Genomic DNA, 18,900 nt, shown 5'->3' with positions numbered 1-18,900 from the left:
GTCTAGCCTATTGGTTATTAGACGTGGTGAAGAGGCAAAGAATGGAGGGTTTGATTTTTGTTCCCTTTCAGAATCTGGAATCTGAGTGCATGCTGATCTCCCATTGACTTCTGTTCTATTACTGTACCCCATCAGAGAGATGTGAGGAGTTGGTTGAAATTCAAATCGGGAACATATCCAAAGACCACAACATCCTTTGACACCAACAACTGTCTATGCTTCCCTAGAAGGAGCCACCTGACAACTGGGTGGTTCAACAAGGTGGCCCCAGGAAAGGTAATTCAGTTACTAGGTGGGAGGCAAGGAATCAGGTGTATTCTGTAGATCTGGAAGAATTTAGGAGAACTTGGGAGTCCCCACAACTCCTTAAAAGTAATCACATATCTGTGAAATGGTATGGAGAAAGGGAAAGATACACCTGGGGAGGTCAGGGGAAGAAATCATCATAAATTTACTACTCTTATCTCTTTTAAAACTTGGGGCACTTACTATTTCTTGCATCTCTCTTGAAAACTCACTTGGCCCTCCTGGCCAACTAGCAGCTCTCCTTTCCCTAATATAGCACCCTAAGGAGGTTTGAAGCAGTGTCAGTATTGGTGATACATGGGTATGATTGGCATGCCAAGGAAAAATCAGCATATTTCAGTAAGTCTTCAACAGCTCTAAAAAGCCTCAGCTTCTTTAGAGTTTAAAAAATAGTTTAAGTCTTTGTAGGTGAATTTATGTGACTACTGTTGACATAGTCATACCAGTTTATCTGTGAGTCACTGCCTATAATTGCTATTCATTTAAAAACAATCTTCTTCCTTCATTAAAAGTGTAGCTTATTTATATGTCTTTCCTCTGGTACCACAAAGAAGGAAATTGAAGTCAAGTCCCTGAAATGTCAAATTTAGGATTATGATTCTCACATATAATTGTTGGTTTGTGCTTCTTATTGGTGGGATGGGGGAAAATTATACATTGTTTTCTTTCTTTATGTAATTTTTTTAGTGTTCTATGATACCTTAATCCAGATTTACTGAAATAATTTTATACTTGTTGCCTAGTCCTACTAAAACATTTTAAAATGTTTTATTTTATGAGAACCAAAAATTTTGTACAGATTAATTGGAATTAAAAGCTGTCAAATCTATGGTCAGGTGAAGAGAGAATCAAGACATGAATAGAGACAGCTGGAAGGAAGATAACTAAAATGTGCAGAAGGTCTTTTGTAGCTACCATGGGAGCAGAAAAGCTAACAATGGAGAAAATACTGCAAATAAGCATAAATAGTGATATTAATACACCTTTTTATTATGGCTGTAGTTGTTATTCTTTATTTCTATCTCCATTCCTATTCAGATTGTCCTAAAAGCTTTCTTTCATCTCATTCTCTCTTGTCCTTTTCAGTCCAAGCTAGTGTAACATTCTTAAAATCCTTGTGAGTAGAGATTCATTCTATCAGATCAGCGATTCCTCCACAGGTTTTTCCTAGGTAATCCTATCTCTATTTTTGGCTTCTGCAGAAATAACTGAGGGGATCCATGAGTCACATTCTAATCTTTTCAAAGAGTCTTCTGTGTTGGTGAATACTATGACCTTTTGTTCATTTGGAGGCACTAGCAAAATATTATGGAGCCACGCCCTTGACTTTCACTCTAGAGCATGCTTTCTTTCTTTCTTTTTTTTTTTTTAATTAAATCATAGCTGTGTACATTAATGTGATCGTGAGGCACCATACACTGGTTTTATAGACTGACACATTTTCATCACACTGGTTAACATAGCCTTCCTGGCATTTTCTTAGTTATTGTGTTAAGACATTTATATGCTACATTTACTAAGTTTCACATGTACCCTTGTAAGATGCACCACAGCTGTAATCCCACCAATCACCCTCCCTCCACACATCCTCTCCTCTGCCTCCCCTCCCTCTCCCCCTTCTCCTTATTCTTAGGTTATAACTGGGTTATAGCTTTCGTGTGAAAGCCATAAATTAGTTTCATAGTAGGGCTGAGTACATTGGATACTTTTTCTTCCATTCTTGAGATACTTTACTAAGAAGAATATGTTCCAGCTCCATCCATGTAAACATAAAAGAAGTAAAATCTCCATCTTTCTTTAAGGCTGCATAATATTCCATGGCTTTCTTTAAGGCTCCATAATATTCCATATACCACAATTTATTAATCCATTTGTGGATGGATGGGCACTTGGGCTTTTTCCATGACTTAGCAATTATGAATTGGGCTGCAATAAACATTGTGGTACAAATATCTTTGTTATAATGTGATTTTTGGTCTTCTGGGTATATACCTAGTAGAGGAATTATAGGATTGAATGGCAGATCTATTTTTAGATCTCTAAGTGTTCTCTAAATATCTTTCCAAAAGGAATTTTCATTCCCACCAGCAGTGTAGAAGTGTTCCCTTTTCTCCACATCCACGCCAACATTTCTGGTGTTGGGATGTTGTGATATGGGCTAATCTTAAAATGCTCATCATCTTTAATCATCAGAGAAATGCAAATCAAAACTAGAGCATGCTTTCTTAACAATGAATCTTCTGATTGTAGCATCATTTAGTCTTATTTCCTTGTTGCTTAAAAGTTGGGGGTGGATAGCCTGAGCTCAGGAGTTTGAGACCAGCCTGAGCAAGAGTGAGACTCCGTCTCTAAAAAAAATAGCCAGGTGTTGTGGCAGGCAGCTGTAGTCCCAGCTACTCTGGAGGCTCAGGCCAGAGAATCACTTGATCCCGAGAGTGTGAGGTTGCTGTGAGCTATGATATCAAGGCACTCTATCCCAGAGCAACTGAATGAGACACTCTATCTCAAAAAAAAAAAAAAAAAAAAAAAAAAAAAAAAATAGTCGCCACTCTCAATTTATCTTTCTCTCACATTTTACTCTAAGTGGCATGAAGTAATCAGGCTGCACCATTAATGCTTTTCTTAGAAATTTCAGTTAAATATGCAAGGTCTATTTTTTACAAGTTTTGCTTTCAGTGTAACTGTAGGGCACAATTCAGTTGAGCTTTCTGCTGCTATATTACAAGGATCCCTGTCCTTCAAGTTTCCAATAACATGTTCCTCATTTCCTTCTGAGCCTTTACCCACAGCCTTTAATATCCAAATTTCTACCAATAGTGTGTTTATGATGATTTAGATTAGGGGTGTCCAACCTTTTTTCTTCTCTGCTATACATTGGAAGAGTAAGAGTTGTCTTGGGTCCCACATTAAATACACAAACACTAATGAAAGCTGATGAGCAAAAAAAAGGTCCATGTATAATTTTTGTGATATCCAACACCACAGATCAGCAAAAAATTAAAAAAATAAGCATGTGGCCCATCACTTGCAGGTTGGACACCTCTAATTTAAGGTAAAGATTATAAATGTTTTTTTGTACCATGTATTTGATTTCCTTCTTATTCCTCACTAGCAGAGTTGTTAACACCATATTTCTACTAAAAGTCTGTTCAAGGATACTCAAGCTTTTTAGATTATGTTCCTCAAAATTTTCTTCAAGCTTCTGCCCATCATCAGATTCCAAAGCTACTTCTGCATTTTCGGGTATTTATTGTAGCAGCATACCACTTACAGAGAGCCAAATCTGTATTACTTTTCTAAAGCTGCTGTAAAAAATTATAACCTTGGTGGTACAAAACAATAAAAATTTGTTTGCTTACAGTTCTAGAGGCCAGACGTGCAAAATCCTTTTCACTGGGCTGAGGTCAGACTTTTATTTTGGAGGCTTCAAGAAGAGATCCATTTACTTATGTTTTCTATCTTTTAGAGGCTACCTGTATTCCATGGCTCCTTCCTCTATCTTCAAAACATATCACTCCATCCTGTGATCTTGTTGTTCTGTATCCTTCTGTTACTCTGATTGCCTGCCTTCATCTTCCAAGGACCCAATGATTGGGTCCATTATCTAAGTTAGACCTACTTAGATAATGCAGCTTATTCTTTCTATTTCAAAATCTTTCACATAACCAAATTGCAGGGTCCCTATTGCTATTTAATACCTTAAATTTACCAGTTGTGGGCATTAGGAAGTGACATCATTGAGGGGCCATTATTCACCATACCACACCTGCATAATTTGACTTCTTTCTACTTTACCTTTCTCATTATATATATTCTCTCTTACCCAGTATGCTTCAGCCACATGAGTTTTCTTTCTCATCATTGATTATACTAAGCTTTTGCTTTGTTTTGGATATAGTTCGTTTTGTGCCACCCAGTCTCATGTTGAAATTCTGGTGGGAGGTGTTTGGGTCAGGGAGGTGGATCCCTCATAAATGGCTTCATGCTGTCCTTCTGGTAATGAATGAGTTCTTGCTCTGTTAGTACCCATAAGAACTGATTGTTAAAAAGAGCCTGGCACCTTCCTCCTCTCTCTCGCTTTGGCTCTCTTGCCATGTGACCTCTGCACAAGCCTGTTCTTGCCTTTTACCCTGAGTGGAAGCACCCTGAGGCCCTCTCCAGAAGCAGATGCTGGGGTCATGCTTCTTGTACATCTTGTAGACCCATGAGCTGAATTACCTAGCCTCAAATATTGCTTTATAGTAACATAGATGGACTAAAATAGCTTGTGTTTAGCCAAAGACTTCATTACAGGCTAACTTCTCTGCCTGTAATGCTCTTTCTACCAGTTCTTTGAATGACTTGACTTCTCTTTATCTTGGGGCCTCATCCCAAGTAGTGTTACTTTGTCATTCATACAGTCCCTATTAGCCATACCTAAGTAGTTCCTCCAATTTCTCTCTCTGTTCTTTAATCTCAGTGACATCACCCTATTTATTTATTTATCTTAATTGACAATTATTATTTATATAGTTATATACTTTTTTGGCTGTATGTCTTCCCTATTGAAATATAAGCTTTAAGAGGGCAAGAGTATTGACTGACTTTTTCACTGGTATATTTTGAGTACCTAGAATAGCATAGGACATACAATAGGTACTTAATAAGTGTGGAATTGATGAATGAGTGATTGAATTGGATTTGGCCAAACTGATCATGAATAGCTTTATTTGATGCTTATTAATTAGAAGGCATTCATTGAATGTGTTCTTCATGTAAGCACAATTCTAAATGTAATAACTGATAAAAAGGTAGGGCTCTCTTTTAAGCAATATTATAACATAGATAGTATAAAATTTTCTTCTGCAAAACACCTAAAAATACTAGAAAAAATTTAGTAAAAGTGTCTTCAAATGCATTTTTAAGAGGATCATTAGGGAAGTACAAGTCAAAACCTCAGTGATATACCATTTTAATTTCATTAGGATGGTTAAAATAAAGACAGTAACAAGTGTCGATAAAGATGTGGAAAAATTGGAACCTTCATACATTACTGGTAGGATAGTAAAAGAGTGAGCTACTTTGGAAAACAATTTGGCAGTATATCAGAAAGTTAAACATACACTTACTAGTTGAGCCAGAAATGGAAGGTATAGTGCCAATATTATTTATGGGTGATATTGATTATTTACATAAGAAATCCAAGAGATTTTATAAACAAAATAGAATAAGAGGGTTCAGTGATCATTACAAGATCAATGTATAAAAATCAACTGCATTTTTGATGCTGGCGTGGATGTGGAGAGAAGGGAACACTTTTACACTGCTGGTGGGACTGCAAACTACTACAACCTTTTTGGAAGGAAGTATGGAGAAAACTCAAAGCACTCAACCTAGACCTCCCATTTGATCCTGCAATCCCATTACTGGGCATCTACCCAGAAGGAAAAAAATCCTTTTATCATAAGGACACTTGTACTAGACTGTTTATTGCAGCTCAATTTACAATCGCCAAAATGTGGAAACAGCCTAAATGCCCACCAACCCAAGAATGGATTAACAGGCTGTGGTATATGTACACCATGGAATACTATTCAGCCATTAAAAAAAATGGAGACTTTATATCCTTCGTATTAACCTGGATGGAAGTGGAAGACATTATTCTTAGTAAAGCATCACAAGAATGGAGAAGCATGAATCCTGTGTACTCAATTTTGATATGAGGACAATTAATGGCAATTAAGGTTATGGGTGGGGAAGCAGAAAGAGGGACGGAGGGAGGGGGGTGGGGCCTTGGTGTGTGTGACACTTTTTGGGGGCAAGACATGATTGCAAGAGGGACTTTACCTAACAATTGCAATCAGAGTAACCTGGCTTATTGTACCCTCAATGAATCCCCAACAATAAAAAAAAAAAAAAAAAAAATCAACTGCATTTTTCTTTTTTTATTTGTAGGCACAGAGTCTCACTTTATGGCCCTGGGTAGATTGCCGTGGCCTCACACAGCTCACAGCAATCTCCAACTCCTGGGCTTAAGTGATTCTCTTGCCTCAGCCTTTCGCGTAGCTGGGACTACAGGTGCCCGCCACAACGCCTGGCTGTTTTTTGGTTGCAGTTTGGCCGGGGCCGGGTTTGAACCCGTCACCCTCGGTATATGGGGCCGGTGTCTTACCGACTGAGCCACAGGCGCCGCCCCTCAACTGCATTTTTGTGTAGTGGGCAACACTTAGAAAATGCAATAAAAGAATTCTTTTAGAGTATTGTCAAATCCCTAACTTATCCAGCAGCAAATTAAGCAAAAGGTATATGTATGGCTTTTATGGAGAAAATTTTTAAAGTTTTATATATAGACGTAAAAGAAGACAAAGTCAAGATGAGAAATAATATTTATGGGTAGAAATGTGTAATATGCTTAAATTGGCAGTACTCCCCAAATAAATCTATAAATTCAGTATAATTCTTACCTAAACCCAGTAGGAACTACCAGGGAATGGTCATTTATTAAATGTATATGACACAGCAAACAGTTAAGAAGAGACAAGATAGTTTTTAAGTAAAAGAACATGGTAGGGTCATGCATTGATTAAGAAATTCATTTGAGAGTGGTGCCTGTGGCTCAGTGATTAGGGTGCTGGGTCCATAAACTGAGGGTTGCGGGTTCAAACTCGGCCCCAGCCAAATTGCAATAAAAAAATAGCTGGGCGTTGTGGCGGGCGCCTGTAGTCCCAGCTACATACTTGGGAGGCTGAGGCAAGAGAATCGCCTAAGCCTGGGAGTTGGAGGTTGCTGTGAGCTGTGATGGTACAGCACTCTACAGAGGGCGATAGGGTGAGACTCTGTCTCCAAAGTGAAAAAAGGAAAAGAAATTAATTTCATTGCTTTGTTAGAGACTAAGTAACTAAACGTGAATAATAGTTCGCTTCTCTTTTATGTAAAAGTTCAAGCTGGTAGGCAGGATGAAGTTGTACGTGGTACGGTTCTCCTTGTGAGTTCCTTTTATTTTGTTCTGACAGTCCTTGGATGTTTTCTTCTTTGGTATGTTTGAAGTTACCATATTCACATTCTAGTCCCCAGAAGAGGAAAAGAGAAAACTTGTAAGCAGTTCTTTTTAATAAGGATGTAATCCAGAAGTTACAGTCATACTATTTCTGCTCACATGCAGTTGTCCATAATTTAGTTACATGGTCATGCCTACCTGCCAGGCAAATAGCATACTTCACTTCTGCTGGGTCACCATTCATGCTAAATACAAGGGGTTGATTCTGCAACTAAAAGGAAGAGGGAGAGAATGGATATTGGGAGGCAGTTAGCAATCTCTGCTTTAGGGATTTGTCCTACCGTTATCCAGAGCTTGTTGTAAAGTTACAGTGATTAAGGCAGTATGGAATTGACCCAGATGGAGACAAATTGTATAATGAAACAAAATAGAGAACAGAAACAGACACTAATGTGTGGAAACATAATAAAAAAGATGATGCATAATAAGGGTTAGTTAATTATTAAATGATATTAGGAATCATTATGGAAATCCATATCCTTATAGAAAAAAATAAAAGTAGGTTTGTGCCTCATGCTATAAGTATAAACTAAGTTAAATTCCAGTTGGATTAACTTTACAACTTTTTGTAGACTTTTTGGAATACTGCATGATTTCAGTGTGGATTACAAGTCTGCAGGTCACAAAAAGCACAATACGTGAAAGAAAAGATGGATAAATTTTTACCGTTTTTAAGTTTAAAACTTTTGTACAGTAAGAGATACTATTAAGTAGAGTGAAAAAGACAAGTTAAAAAGTGAGAGAGATATTGTTTGCACTGCATATGGTCAGTGAAAGTTAGGAGTCTACCTTATCTCATACCATATATGAGGTCTTATTGGGAACCAGCCCCGGCAATGCTGTGGGTTCCCTTCCAGTGGCTTAGTGGGATTAGAGGATGAAGAAAATTGAAATAAGAAATAAGAGACACAAAGAGACAAAGGATAGTTTTAAGAGTCTCAGCTGGGGTCGGGAGGCTGCAGCCCTTCTTTGTGAGGTTCCAGCATGCAACCCTGAAATCCAGGCTAGCTTTGTATTTATGTCATACATTAGTGTTTCAATCATAAATTCATGAAGGCAGGGAAGACAATCCCATCATGGTTCTGGCTCTGCTTGCATTTCTTTAATGCATTTACTTGTTACTTTTATTGCTTTAAGGTATTTATGATCATAACACAAACAGATTATGTAACAGTAAGACAATCCAGGAGCAGGATGTTAGAGAAAAAAACCCCAGTTAGACCATGCACACAAATCACAAAAGTGAGCGTTGAAGTTCAGAAAGCCTTATGTCTAGATGGACTGACTCCAAGATAACAGAAGAAAAGAGTTATTTTTATCTCCTTATCTGGTCATTATTACTAGTAATGCAAGCATATCAAGATATGACTATTCCCTTGAGTATTCCCACATGCACCCTGCAAGGTCTGACAGTTAACGTTTGTGAACTTGCCATCATGCACTTATGTTGCAGCAGTGTACAAAGAGCTCAGTTAGGTTTCATAAATTTAGTATATCAATGTTTTACAGCTGTGTTCATGTCCCAAATGGTGGTTTCTGGTGAACAAACATGAAATTTTTTATTAAACTTGGCAGGAGTGGAAGTGAAATCAGGGACATGTTAGTTCAAGTTTATGGGGATAATGCCGTGTAGAAGACAGTCGTGTACAAATGGATTAAATGTTTTTCTGAGAGGAGAGAAAGTGGCACTGATGAGAGGTCAGAGTGGCCTCTCCATAACAATGCAGAACTGATGAAAATATTGCAAAAATTCATCAAATTGTGCATCAGAATCTTTGACTGACTGTGGGAAGCATAGCCAACTTGATAGAGAAACAGGAAAATCTTAATTGAATATCCTGGCATGAGATAGGTGTGGCTCTTGCATCATAACAATGCCCGGGATCACATGGCATTGTTTGTGAGGGAGTTTGTATTAATTAACAAACCTGATCTGACCCCCAGTGACTTTTTTGTTTACCCCAAAAAGGAAATATTGAAAGGAAGATATTTTGATGACATTCAGGACATCAAGAGTAATATGATGATGGCTCTGATGGCCATTCCAGAAAAAAGAGTTCCAAAATTGCTGTGAATGGTGGACTAGGTTCTGGCGTTGGTGCATAGCTTCCCAAAGGGAGGCTTTGAAGGTCACTTTGAAGGTGACTGTAGTTGAGATGGGAGAAATTCAGCAGTGAGGTATGTAGTACTTTTTCAAGGATGAGTTTGTGAACTTAATTGCCATGTCTTGTATATATATAAAAAAACTACAGAATGGGTTAAAGGCCTGAAACTATAAAACTATTGGAAGAAAACATGGAGGAAAGCTCCATGACATCAGTCTATACAATGATTATTTGGTTACAAACTCAGAAGTACAGGCAACAAAAGCAAAAATAAATAAATAGGATTACATCAAACTAAAAAGCTTCTGCATAGCCAAGGAACCATCTACCTACAGTATGGGAGAAAATATTTGCAAACTATATATCTGATAAGGGGTACATATCCAAAGTATATGAGGAACTCAAGCAGTTTAATATTAAGAAAACAAGTAATCTGATTAAAAAAGAGCAAAGGATCTCAATAGACCTTTCTCAAAGGAAGGCACGTAAATGGCCAAAAGGTATTTGAAAAAATGTTCAATATCACTAATTTTCAGAGAAATGTAAATTAAAACCACCTCACACCTGTTAGAATGGCTATTTATTAAAAAGATGGAGAGATAAATGTTGGAGAGGATATGGGAAAAGAAGGTGGAGAATTACTGCTAGATCCTCTAGCCTTTTCATCTGAACATGCTATCACAGTCTGTCAGATTATTCTGTTTTCTCTGTGAAAAGCAGGAGATTATGGAGCTGAAGACATGATACCCAAGACAGTATGGTGTTTGTGGAGAAGGGCTTGGGTAGATGGTGAAAATTAGTCTAGGACATGGTCCAGAACGGGCAGATCTTAGATGCCAAGACATCTATTTATAGGGCACTGGGGACAAATGCTATGTATTTTATAGTTTCCCTGCTAGTTGCTTGGCATTGTTTCTATTTTTTTTACCCCAACTACAGAGGATGTCCAAGCCTCCTTGGCTGTTCTCCCTTTCTTGACTTGGGATAAAGGAAACAAAAATCTGGAGACAAAGGCCATATTATAGTGTTGTCTTACTGGTTGTGTGTTATGGAAACCATTTTATCCCTTTCTCCATAGCCTCTAAGCCCCTACAGTTGAAGGTGGGAGCTGACTTTATTTTTTTAAATTGACCTTTGTGGCCACTACCCTCCAGGACCCTTTACTCTTTGATGGAAGAGAAACTATATAGGGGATTTTGGAGCATCATGCAGAAGGCAGTTGTGGTAGGCAGAGACCAGTTATAAGGGGTTAAAAGTGGAAGTAAGGAGACCAATTAGGAATCTATTGACGTCTAGGTGAGAAATGTTGGGGCTTGGGTTACCATATTAGTCATGGAGAAGTTGAGAAGTGCTTGGATTTAGCACATATTTTATGGGTATAGTTGACAAATGTTCAGGATCAACTAATGTTGGGGTGCACAGGGAAAACAAAGGCAGATTTTCAGGTTTTGGCAACATTTCTGAATGGTGGTGCTGTTAAGTGCAAGAGGAAAGACTGAGGGAAGAGCTAATAGAGCTGGGGTGATGGTGCATAGAAACTAGGTATTCTGTTTTGGACACATTAGGTTTGAGATGCTTAATACACGTTTATTGATAATGTCAGGAAGACAGTTGGATATCCAAATCTAGAATTCAGTGGAAAGGTCAGGGTAGGAGATAGAAATTTGAACGTATATTTAAATCCATGAAGCTAGTTGAAATCACCCAGGAAGTGAGCTTAGGTAGTAAAAAGAAGATGGTCAGGTATACCATTGACATGAACAGAGATTTACATGTAAAAATTAAAACACATTTATGTTGTAGTCTTTGAAAACAAATAGTTTATATATTAATGAATTTATTATCTTTGGAATTAATTCAAAGGACAAGTTGCCTTGCAATGTATTAGGGATAATTGTTTGAATTTTTTGCTGATTGTCTTAACTATACCCATCTTTCAGGAATACATGTATAGTTTCTCAGTTGTCTTTAATATAGTGTTCTTTTAGAAGTTGAAGTTTTGACAGATAGTAAATAAAATAGCAAGATACAGTCTATGTACTAAAAGAAGAAATGGTGCTGCGCCTATTGCTCAAGGAGTAGAGCGCGACCCCATATACTGGAGGTGGCGGGTTCAAACGGCTCCAGCCAAAAAATACAAAAAAAAAAACTGCAAAAAGAAGAAATGGTATAGTTGAGTTTTACTTGAAAATGTTCTGTATGAGGAACCTGATGTGTATTAGTCCACTTTTAAAAGTGAAGCTGTAGCAGATTCAGACTTGACAAAAATATAACCTATGTTAAGTCCGTTTTCAGAACTTACATTTTTATGATCTATATTGTTTGCAGTAAACCCATATTATGCTATAATCATGTTTTTGTTCAGTTTTTACTTTTTTGTCTTAAAATACCCTTTCTTTCCTGTCCAGTTTTGGGCATCTGCCTTAACTCCTCATTAACCAGGATTCAGAATCCATGCTGACTTCTCTGTCATTCAGAGTTTTGTTTCTGCTACCATCCTTCCTGCCGTATTGAAATAATACCTCTTCCATATCAGATATCCTTAGAAAAGGTTTTTCTTCTTCCCTGGAAAATAATTAACAGTATATTGTATTACTTATAGTACTATTAGCTACAGTGCCAAGCAAACCCCAAACAATGACTCAACAAGGATAAAGTTTTATTTGTTTCTTCTGTGGAGTTTAAATCAGGTTATTTCTAGTTGCCACAGAGCACTCCTTTAGCAGTGATTCAAGGATCTAGGCTCCTAGTTTGCAGCTCTGGCATCATCAGTGTATGGCTGTGGAGGTTACTGCATTCATTTTCATCAAGCATGGAGTGTGAGGAAAAGAAGGGGAAAGGAAGGTTGTATCTAGGAGGATTTTGTGGCTAGGCCTGAAAGCAATGCACATTCCTTGTCAACAATGAAGTCACGTGGCTAACTCTAGAACAGGCTGAGAAATGTTAGTGAACCAGTGAGCTGAAGAAGTACAGGGAGCTACATTGTGCCATTTATCAGTCAGTCCACCCTAATATAAAATGCTCATCTTTTCGTAGTCTTGCATACTCTGTTAATGGTGATCATCTGGATAAATTCCCTCCAGATAAAGTTGTGTAACTTAAAAGTGTGACTTCAGTGAGGGAATTTAAGCCTTTGCAGAAGGGGAGGTTGATATGGAAAGATGTAATAGAGAATTTTTGTTGTATTTGGTTTTGGCAATGGAGGGGCTATGAATCTTCTAATTTTGTCTTACAAGACCCTATCCCATTTTGCTTCTTTCCTCTCTTAGCACCCAGTTGCTCAAAGACCTCCTTTCTTGCCATTTTTTCTCCCACAGAAGCTATGAATTACAAAGACCACCCAACTACCCCATTAATTAAGCTTGCCCCTTTAGCTCACATGTACTTTTAAGGTTCCTTCCCTGTAGTTTGTACTCCCATCTACTCAATTATTTTTTGTTTGTTTTTTGAGTAGTATTTTTAGATGTAGCATGAACTTACCTTTCTGGCAGTAGTTTTAGATCAAGGTTAGGCTCCCTTGTTACCTTCTTTCTTTCGGTCTTCCTTGTAGTTTTCCTCTTTCTTCCTTTGCTTACAACAATGCTTTTTTATGGTGTGTGTGTGTGTGTGGGTGGGTGGGAACCCGATAGATTATACCCCACAATTTGATAAGTTTTCTCCTTTTATTCAAGTTTATTTTGAAGTTTTAGCGTTTTCTGTATTCAAATCATTCTTAGGATATGGTTTTTATGCAGATTTACTTTTCCTTCTCACTCTGTGCAGTTTTGGAAGGAAAAATTGGGAGGCATGGAGTTTCTCTTGTCTTCAGATACTTAGAAGTGTCTGGTGTGTTAATGAACAAAATTTTTCCATTGATGTAGTTTAACTTCTTTATTTTATTTTATTTTATTTTGGCTTTTTTTAAATTTTATTTCGTTGCTTATTTTTTATTTCTTTACTTTTTTTTTTTTTTTTTTTGAGACAGGGTCCCACCCTATGCCCCTGAGCAGAGTGCAGTGGGCATGGTAGCTCACCACAACCTCAGACTCGGGCTGTGGGCACCCCGCTGCCTCAGCCTCCAGAAGCCGCTGGGATTACAGGTGCTCGCCGCGGCGCCTGGCTGGGTTTTTCCATTTTTTTCATGAGTCGGCGTCTCACTGTCACTCAGGCGAGTCTCGAACTCCTGAGCTCAAGCGATTCTCCCTCCTCAGCCTCCCACAGTGCTGGGATTACAGACGTGAGCCACCGCGCCCGGCTAGTTTAACTTCTTAATGTTCTTTTTTTCCTTTTCATTCTTTTCTCTTTCTTCCTCTTAAGATTAGGGACAGAGTTTTACTTTTAGTGTAGCTGCGACTACTACTAGAGGTAAGTAGGTGCCACCATACCTGGCTAATTATTCTTACTTTTTCAGAGATGGAATCTTGCTGTGTTATCCAGCCTGGAGTGCAGTGGTGCAGTTATAGCTTAGTGCACCCTCCAACTCCCAGTCTCAAGCAACTATCCCACCTTGTCCTCTTGAATCTCTGATATTACAGGTGTGAGCTACCATGCCAGCCTCTATTCTTTTCTTTCTCCTTTACTTTCCTTTCTCTTTAGGATTCTTTGAGACTGTTTTGGGAAATCCTTCCCTACCCCTAAGATTCACATGTACCCTTGTAAGATGCACCGAAGGTGTGGTCCCACCAATTACCCTTCCTCCACCTATCCGCCCCCCCCTTTCCCTTTCCCCTTTCCCTATATTCTTGGATTATAGTTGGGTTATAGCTTTCATATGAAAGCTATAAATTAGTTTGATAGTAGGGCTGAGTACACTGGATACTTTTTCTTCCATTCTTGAGATACTTTGATAAGAAGAATATATTCCAGCTCCATCCATGTAAACATGAAAGAGGTAAAGTCTCCATCTTTCTTTAAGGCTGCATAATATTCCATGGTGTACATATACCACAATTTATTAATCCATTCATGGGTCGATGGGCACTTGGGTTTCTTCCATGACTTAGCAATTATGAATTGGGCTACAGTAAACATTCTGATACAAATGTCTTTGTTACAGTGCGATTTTTGGTCTTCTGGATACATACCTAGTAGAAGAATTGTAGGATCAAATGGCAGGTCTATTTTTAGATCTCTGAGTGTTCTCCAAACATCTTTCCAAAAGGAACATATTAGTTTGCATTCCCACCAGCACTGTAGAAGTGTTCCTTTTCTCCACATCCACACCAACATCTCTGGTTTGGGAATTTTGTAATGCGGGCTAATCTTACTGGAGTTAGATGATATCTCAAAGTAGTTTTGATTTGCATTTCTCTAATGATTAAGGATGATGAGCATTTTTTCATATGTCTATAAGCTGTGTGCCTGTCTTCTTCAGAGAAGTTTCTCTTCAAGTCCCTTGCCCAGCCTGAGATGGGATCAGGGATCACTTGTTCTTTTCTTGCTAATACGTTTGAGTTTTCTGTGGTTATTAAGCCTTTGTCAGAGACATAACCTGCAAATATCTTCTCCCGTTCTGAGGGCTGTCTGCTTGCTTTACTTACTGTGTTCTTGGCTGTGAAGAAGCTTTTTAGTTTGATCAGGTCCCAGTAGTGTATTTTTTTTTTTTTTTTTTTTGTAGAGACAGAGTCTCACTTTATGGCCTTCGGTAGAGTGCCGTGGCCTTACACAGCTCACAGCAACCTCCAACTCCTGGGCTTAAGCGATTCTCTTGCCTCAGCCTCCCGGGTAGCTGGGACTACAGGCGCCCACCACAACGCCCGGCTATGGCCAGGGTCGGGTTTGAACCTGCCACCCTTGGTATATGGGGCCGGCGCCTTACCGACTGAGCCACAGGCGCCGCCCCAGTAGTGTATTTTTGAAACTGCTTCAATTGCCTGAGGGGTCCTCCTCATAAAATATTCACCCAGGCCAATTTCTTCAAGAGTTTTCCCTGCACTTTCTTCTAGTATTTTTATAGTTTCAAGTCTTAAGTTTAAATCTTTAATCCAGTGAGTTCTATCTTAGTTAATGGTAAAAGGTATGGGTCCAGTTTCAGTCTTCTACAGGTTGTCAGTCAGTTCACCCAGCACCATTTGTTAAATAGGGAATCTTTTCCCCACTGAATGTTTTTAATTGGCTTGTCAAAGATCAAATAATGGTAAGTAGCTGGGTTCATCTCTTGATTCTCTATTCTGTTCCATACATCTACCTCTCTATTTTTGTGCCAGTACCATGCTGTTTTGATCACTATCGATTTATAGTATAGTCTGAGGTCTGTAGCGTGATTCCTCCTGCTTTGATTTTATTGCTGAGTAATCTCTTGGCTATTCGAGGTTTTTTCTGGTTCCATATAAAATGAAGTATTATTTTTTCAAGATCTTTAAAGTATGACAGTGGAACTTTAATAGGGATTGCATTAAAATTGTATATTGCTTTGGGTAGTATGGACATTTTAACAATGTTGATTTTTCCCAGCCATGGGCATAGTATGTTTTTCCATTTGTTAACGTTCTCAGCTATTTCTTTTCTTAGAGTTTCATAGTTCTCTTTATAGAGATCTTTCATGTCCTTTGTTAAGTAAACCCCCAAATATTTCATCTTCTTTGGTACTACCGTGAACAGAATAGAGTTCTTGACTGTTTTTTCAGCTTGACTATTATTGGTATATATAAAGGCTACAGATTTATGAGTGTTGATTTTGTAACCTGAGACGCTGCTGTATTCCTTGATCACGTCTAAGAGTTTTGTAGTAGAATCCAATGAGAGAAGATATTTGCAGGTTATGTCTCTGACAAAGGTTTAATAACCACAGAGAACTCAAACGTATTAGCAAGAAAAGAAAAAGTGATCCCATCTCAGGCTGGGCAAGGGACTTGAAGAGAAACTTCTCTGAAGAAGACAGGTGCACAGCTTACAGACATATGAAAAAATGCTCATCATCCTTAATCATTAGAGAAATGCAAATCAAAACTACTTTGAGATATCATCTAACTCCAGTAAGATTAGCCCACATTAGGATGTGGGGAAAAGGGAACACTTCTACAGTGCTGGTGGGAATGCAAACTAATACGTTCCTTTTGGAAAGATGTTGGGAGAACACGCAGAGATCTAAAAACAGACCTGCCATTTGACCCTACAATTCTTCTAATAGGTATGTATCCAGAAGACCAAAAATTTGTATCAGAATGTTTACTACAGCCCAATTCATAATTGCTAAGTCATGGAAGAAACCCAAGTGCCCATCAACCCACGAATGGATTAATAAATTGTGGTATATGTACACCATGGAATATTATGCAGCCTTAAAGAAAGGTGGAGACTTTACCTCTTTCATGTTTACATGGATGGAGCTGGAACATATTCTTATCAAAGTATCTTAAGAATGGAAGAAAAAGTATCCAGTGTACTCAGCCCTACTATCAAACTAATTTATAGCTTTCCTATGAAAGCTATAACCCAATTATAGCCTAAGAATATGGGGAAAGGGAGGGGAGGGGAGGGGGGAGGAGTGGTGGAAGGAGGGTAATTGGTGGGACCACACCTACAGTTCATCTTACAAGGGTACATGTAAAACTTACAAAATGTAGAATATAAATGTCTTTACACAATAACTAAGAAATTGCCATGAAGGCTATGTTAACCAGTTTGATGAAAATATTTCAAATTGTATATAAAACCAGCACATTGTACCTCATGATTGCATTAATGTACACAGCTATGATTTAATAAAAAGAAAAATAGCCCTCAGACTGGTGAATGTATATGTTAATGTGTGGTAATTGTCCAAGTCATGTTGACATACAAAGTAATTTATAGTTTTATGGCACAAGACTCCGTGGTCCTTGCCTGTTATTTTATAGCTGAATCTACCTTTGTGGCATTACTTAGTTTACTTGCTATACACGAATCAACATATAATATCCCAATATGAATGATAATCTGTTTTGAAAATTTGTAGTGGTTAGAGAATAGGAGGTGTCAGTGGTTAAGCTTTTATTTTTTTCAATTCAGGAAGAATAAACATTTACTTTTTGTTTTAACTTAAAAAATGGCTTTAATGAGTCCATGGAGAAAGTGTACAGATGTTTAAATTTATTAACTTCTGTGTTTTTCCTTGACTTTAATGAAGTCACTTATTTAAGCAACTAAAGTGTAAATATCAAGGCATACATGAGAAAATAGTAACAGATCAGCTTTCCAATCTTTTTCTCCATTTGCATCAAAGACTGGCTTGAAGCTACGTTGGCCACCTGTTTTTCTTTGCATGCTATTCATCACTGTTCTAGTAATACTTACAATTTGTTTCAAATATGATCCTAAATAATTACTTAAACCTGTCAATTAACATCTTAAAGTTAGTCCTTATTCATCTGAGAGCAAAGCCTTATGTGATTGTTGACATAGGAATTTTGCTTGGTAGTGGTAGTTATGGGGTTGGGTTAATAATATCTTATGTTCATCCAATTCTGATAGTTTTTTAATTTCTTCTTTTTCTTTGTTTTCTTTTTTTCTAAATTTAAACAACAAATTTATTTCCTCATATAGCAGGTTCGAAGTCCAAGGTATTGACAAATTTTGTTTCTTTTTCTTGTGTGGTCTTTTCACTTAACTTACAAATGGTTTCTTATCCTAATACACAATAGTGTTAGGATAATATATTTATAATGTAAGAGTGCAAGATGTGGGAGACAAGAATTTAGACACAATAGTTAGGAGATTACAGTTATAGAGTTAGGGGGAGAGGCTGAACTTGTTGTTGCTTTTCTGAGCTTATGGCAATTAAAGGAGTGTTTCTGCCTGTTTTATTTTTTCTTTGAGTTGCTGTTCCTTTGTGGATGAATGGAAATATAGTTGGGTTTTCATCTTTTTCTGTCTATGCTCTCAAATTCTTCCTTTCTGCTGGTATGGAAAGGTTTGTTCTCTTTCTTTTCCCCCATAGGTGTATTCTGGGCTCTTCTCTCTTTTGGTATTTTAGTTATTTCTTTTTGGAAAACTACTAGGAAAGTATCTGAAATGTAGACAATAATTTTTCATATAGAATTTGTGAAAATATAGAGCTAGCTATATTCTGACTTAAGAGGGGCTGGGATAGGGTAGGGATTTTTTGCTTAGTAGCCAAAGTTGACTTTTGTACTTTTATAGTTTTAATTATCCAGAATACAAAAATAATAAAGTACCCTTTCTTCTTTCTAGTATTTAGTAGAAAGAGTACAGGATTTGGAATTGGGAGGAATGGATTAATCATTTCCCAATTTGCTTCATTCAGGCTGGGTAATAACTAAGTCACTAAATTCTTTTGAGTCTCAGTTTCTCCATATGTAAAATAGTAATTCTAATGCTATCTTTATTAGTCTCACAAGACTTCTATTAGGACAAAAAGAAATCAAGTATATGAAAGCATTTGTAGCCAGTAAGTTGATATAATAATGTATTATTATTATTTTATTGGAGAAGGTAGGCACAATCTTGGAACTTGTAGGATCTTAGAGATGGGTC

The 18,900-nt window shown here is 37.6% G+C and overlaps 1 protein-coding gene across 3 annotated transcripts in view; it reads left to right on the top strand.

Moving 5' to 3' along the window:
- The window catches only part of SYT14 (synaptotagmin 14), a 266,929-nt gene that overhangs the window by 20,009 nt on the left and 228,020 nt on the right, over positions 1–18,900 (top strand). The window contains exon 3 of one of the 3 annotated variants that reach the window (XM_053607976.1): positions 72–276. The exons of the other annotated variants lie outside the window; for them this stretch is intronic. The gene's annotated coding sequence lies outside the window, so the exon portion shown is untranslated. The remainder of the gene's footprint in view (positions 1–71; positions 277–18,900) is intronic. 3 annotated transcript variants of the gene reach the window in all.

This window comes from Nycticebus coucang, chromosome 10, assembly GCF_027406575.1.
Source record: "Nycticebus coucang isolate mNycCou1 chromosome 10, mNycCou1.pri, whole genome shotgun sequence".
NCBI lineage: Eukaryota > Metazoa > Chordata > Mammalia > Primates > Lorisidae > Nycticebus > Nycticebus coucang.
This window is presented reverse-complemented; position numbering and strand designations above follow the sequence as displayed.